The sequence below is a fragment of the Dendronephthya gigantea genome, unplaced genomic scaffold (genome assembly GCF_004324835.1).
Source record: "Dendronephthya gigantea isolate DGI-Jeju-01 unplaced genomic scaffold, DenGig_1.0 000200F, whole genome shotgun sequence".
Classification (NCBI taxonomy): domain Eukaryota; kingdom Metazoa; phylum Cnidaria; class Anthozoa; order Malacalcyonacea; family Nephtheidae; genus Dendronephthya; species Dendronephthya gigantea.
This window is the reverse complement of record NW_021163210.1, coordinates 24,026-29,787: the sequence shown is the minus strand read 5'-3', so window position 1 is coordinate 29,787 and position 5,762 is coordinate 24,026. Positions and strand designations below refer to the sequence as shown.

The window sequence follows — 5,762 nt, the reverse complement described above, 5'->3', positions numbered from 1 at the left end:
AATGATGATAATGGTTGCCATAGCAACCATCATTCGTCATGAATAATTTGCTAAACATGATCAAGATCATCATAATGAAAATTATGGTTGCCATGGTAACCATGATTTATCATGAATAATATGCTAAATATGATCAAGATCGTCATAATGAAAATTGTGGTTGCCTGGTAACCATCATTTATGATGAATAATATGCTAAATATGAATAAGATCATCTTAACGAAAATTGTGGTTGCCATGGTAACCATCATTTATCATGAATAATATGCTAAATATGATAAAGATCATCATAATGATCAACATGGTTGCAATTGCAACCATAATTTATTATGATTGATATTTTATTTTTGATCAATATAAACAAAATGATGATAATAGTTAACCTGGCAACTATCATTTATCATGAATAATATTCCAAATATGATCAAGATCATCATAATGAAAATTATGGTTGCCATGGTAACCATTATTTATCATGAACAATACGCTAAATATAATCAAGATCATCATAATGATCATCATGGTTGAAATTGCAACCATAATTTATTATGATTGATATGTTAATTTTGATCATTATCATTAAAATGATGATAATGGTTGTCATGGCCACCATCATTTATCAAGAATAATATGCTAAATATGATCAAGATCATCATAATGATCATCATGATTGCAATTGCAACCATAATTTATAATGATTGATACGTTAATTTTGACTATTATCATCAAAATGATGATAATGGTTGCCATAGCAACCATCATTCGTGATGAATAATTTGCTAAACATGATCAAGATCATCATAATGAAAATTATGGTTGCCATGGTAACCATGATTTATCATGAATAATATGCTAAATATGATCAAGATCATCATAATGAAAATTGTGGTTGCCTGGTAACCATCATTTATGATGAATAATATGCTAAATATGAATAAGATCATCTTAACGAAAATTGTGGTTGCCATGGTAACCATCATTTATCATGAATAATATGCTAAATATGATAAAGATCATCATAATGATCAACATGGTTGCAATTGCAACCATAATTTATTATGATTGATATTTTATTTTTGATCAATATAATCAAAATGATGATAATAGTAAACCTGGCAACTATCATTTATCATGAATAATATTCCAAATATGATCAAGATCATCATAATGAAAATTATGGTTGCCATGGTAACCATCATTTATCATGAACAATACGCTAAATATAATCAAGATCATCATAATGATCATCATGGTTGAAATTGCAACCATAATTTATTATGATTGATATGTTAATTTTGATCATTATCATTAAAATGATGATAATGGTTGTCATGGCCACCATCATTTATCAAGAATAATATGCTAAATATGATCAAGATCATCCTAATGAAAATTATGGTTGATATGGTAACCATCATATATCATGAATAATATGCTAAATATGATCAAGATCATCATAATGAAAATTATGGTTCCATGGTAACCATAATCTATCATGAATAATATGCTAAATATGATCAATATCATCATAATGATCATCATGGTTGCAATTGCGACGATAATTTATTATGATTGATATGTTAATTTTGATCATTATAATCAAAATGATGATAATAGTTAACCTGGCAACTATGATTTTTCATGAATAATATTCTAAATATGATCAATATCATCATCATGAAAATTATAATTGCCATGGTAACCATCATTTATCATGAATAATATGCTAAATATGATCCAGATCATCATAAGGAAAATTAAGGTTGCCATGGTAACCATCATTTATCATGAATAATATGCTAAATATGATCAAGATCATCATAATGAAAATTATGGTTGCCATGGTAACCATCATTTATTATGAATAATACACTAAATATGATCAAGATCATCACAATGAAAATATGGTTGCCATGGTAACCATCATCTATCATGAATAATATGCTAAATATAATCAGGATCATCATAATGATCTTCATGGTTGCAATTGCAACCATAATTTATTATGATTGATATGTTAATTTTGATCATTATCGTCAAAATGATGATAATGGTTGCCATTGAAACCATCATTTATCCTGAATAAAATGCTGTATATGATCAAGATCATCATAATTAAATTTTTCTTGTTATGGTAACCATCATTTATCAGGAATAATATGCTAACTAAGATCAAGATCATCATAATGATCATCTTGGTTGAAATTGCAACCATAATTTATTATGATTGATATGTTAATCTTGATCTTTATAATCTAAATTATGATAATGGTTGACATGACAACCATCATTTATCATGAATAAAATGCTGAATATGATCAAGATCATCATAATGAACATTATAGTTGCCATGGTAACCATCATTTATCATGAATAATATGTTAAATATGATCAAGATCATCATCATGATCCTGATGGTTGCAATTGCAACAATAATTTATTATGATTAGCATGTTAAATTTGATCATTATCATCAAAATGATGATAATGGTGGCTATAGCAACCATAATTTATCATGAATATTATGCTAAACATGATCAAGATCATCATAATGAAAATTATGGTTGCCATGGTAGCCATGATTTATAATGAATAATATGCTAAATATGATCAAGATCATCATAATGAAATTTGTGTTTGCCATGGTAACCATCATTTATCATGAATAATATGCTAAATATGATCAAGATTATCACAATGATAATCATAGTTGCAATTACAACCATAATTTATTATGATTGATATGTTAATTTTGATCATTATAATAAAAAAGATTATAATAGTTAACCTGGCAACTATCATTTATCATGAATAATATGCTAAATATGATCAATATCATCATCATGAAAATTATAATTGCCATGGTAACCATCATTTATCATGAATAATATGCTAAATATGATCAAGATCATCATAAGGAAAATTAAGGTTGCCATGGTAACCATCATTTATGATGAATAATATGCTAAATATGATCAAGATCATCATAATGAAAATTATGGTTGCCATGGTAACTATCATTTATCATGAATAATATGCTAAATATGATAAAGATCATCATAATGAAAATTATGGTTGCCATGGTAACCATCATATATCATGAATAATATGCCTAATATGATCACGATCATGATAATGAAAATTATAGTTGCCATGGTAACCATCATTTATCATGAATGATATGCTAAATATGATCAAGATCATCATAATGGCGGGGGTTAACCTAAAAATGAAAATTTTTTCCCAATTTTTTTTTTTGCAAAATAATGACACTTCAAACATCTAATTTACGATTTCCATACAGAGTTCGACTTATTTTCAAGTTTTTCCCTGTTTCTTGTGCGTTTTAAAACAGTCATGATCTGGTTACCATGGAAACGTATGTTACTTTTTTTGTTTATTCATTGTTTTAACCACCCCAATCGCCTGGTTTTTATACAAGATAATGTTAGGTCATGCTAAGGAGGTAACATTAAGTATATGGGAGCTGAGAACGTCAACCCGCTGACGATTAGGAATGATTATGTGTTTTCAAAGCATGAAACATTTTGCGAGGATGCCATTCTGAGGTATTTTCGTTCAAGATGGTTGGTAAGAAGAAAAAAAACTCTTACAAAAAGAAAAGGAAAGGAAAAAGGTTTTCTGGTGTGCAAAGATACAATAATCCTAGTGATAAAAGCATTGAAAAAGCGGCTGAGACGTCACAGTGAGTTAGAAATGAAGATGAGAATGAGCCCAGGTGTGTCAGTTCCTCAAGGAAGAAGATGAAACTACAGCATGATGCTGAGCCGACAGCTAATGTTTCTTGTGATCTTGAGGAAGGTGAATACAGGCTAATAAATGTGAAACATTTGTCCTCTGTTTTACATGGGATTCATGGCTGTGAAGAAGGTATTTATTGTCTAATTATTGATGATTTGTTTATATATCAAGTTTGACTTTAATAGCATCTTCATTCAAATAATGTTTTCATTCCTTGTTATTTGTTGTTATGTAAGGCTTTCCCTGCAGTAATTGAGTTTTAAGACCTGGTTTACAAATTTTGCTATATTTAGTTTTTTTAACGAAACCATTACAAAACCTTACATATTGTGTGTGTGTTTGGAGTGGAATGATCAGTTCATTACAAACACGTCATTGACACTTATAATAACAACGTATCACTGGTTGTTTAGGTAGGATTGCATTAAAAGAGAACCCTTTAAAAAAATATGGATATAAAAGTGAAATAACAGTACCTTGTAGCTCATGTGATGAAGAAGCAACCCTAGTAATGTCAGCTAATGTAGCCAAAAAAGGAATCTCATATGATGTGAATAGAAGAGCTGTTTATCACTCTATAGAGACGGGTAGTGGTTACGAAGGCTTAGCATCTTTTTGTAGCATTATGAATATGCCATGTATTTCAAAGCCTGCTTACCAACAGCAAGTGGAATCATTATTAATTTCACTGGAGAAGGAAGCAAATGAGGAAATAAAGAATGCTGGCAAGGAACTTTGTGAACTAATGACCTCAAATGAGACCAGTAATGATGGGGTTGTTGGCGTTGCTGTAAGCTTTGACTGAAAATGGGCCAAGAGGGGCTTTACATCATTAACTGGGGTTGTGTTTGTAATTTCTGTAGACACAGGAAAAGTTTTGGACTACCATTGTCTCTCTAAAGCCTGCCAGAAATGCTCCCTTAAGAAATCAAAATGTAAAGATGATGCTCAATTTCAAGAGTGGCAAGTCCAACACCTTGCATCTGGTGAATGTGACATCAATTTTGATGGAAGCTCACCAGCCATGGAATGTGAAGGAGCTGTTACTTTGTGGAAAAGATCTATTGAGAAGCATTATCTTCGCTACAAGTGGATGGTCAGTGACGGAGACAGCAAGGCCCATACAGCTGTAGAGGATGCTTATGGTGCCGAATGCAAGGTTGAAAAACTAGATTGTGTAGGCCATGTGCAGAAACGAATGGGGAAACACCTTATGAAATTGAAAGCTTCAAAAAAATGTAAATTATCTGATGGTAAGACCATTGGTGGAAAAGGATGTCTCACTGAAGGAAAGATAGAGCAACTACAAAAATACTATGGAATTGCTATTCGCCAAAACACATTAACCAAGCCAAATCCAACGCAAGCTGAGATTGATGTTCCAGCCTTCGTGAAGCTGAGGGTGTTACCTATGAGGCAGGAGGATTTTAAATACAATAACACACTATTATGCAGCAGAAATAATGACTTTCACTGGCAAAGCACTTATTATTCTAGTTGTTTTGAGACTTTTAAACTTTAAAGAACATTTCCTCAAAACGCTTGATTTTTGCAGTTGAGAAAAGATAACTAATTATGTATTTACTCGATTTTCTTGAAATTTTCAGAGGTTGTTGTGCTAAGAGTGCTTTCTTGGATAAGCATAGAGATTTTTGAAATGTTAAATTTTAAGGAAGTTATGGACCAAGTATGACTGGATTTCTACCTGTAAACTTTGAGCGGCTGCCATTTTAATTGTTTCCATGATACAGGAACGTTCTATGCTTATCCAAGAAAGGCATCTCTAATCTTTCATTTGGCACTGTAAACAAACAATTTGATGTAATACCCCCTCTGCAATCTTTTCTCAAAGTAACATTGGTTACTCACGGCATGTGGTGGCCGGTGTCAGGTTACAATGTATATAATGATAATATAAATTATATATTTAGAATCAACTCTTCATAAGCTTTCATATGATATATGGTTTGCCATGGTTTAGAGTAAAACACCGCCTGTTA

General features: G+C 30.9%; 1 pseudogene; it reads left to right on the top strand.

Moving 5' to 3' along the window:
- Positions 1-3,764: 3,764 nt before the first annotated feature.
- On the top strand, positions 3,765-5,284 carry LOC114539355 (annotated as a pseudogene).
- Positions 5,285-5,762: the final 478 nt, after the last annotated feature.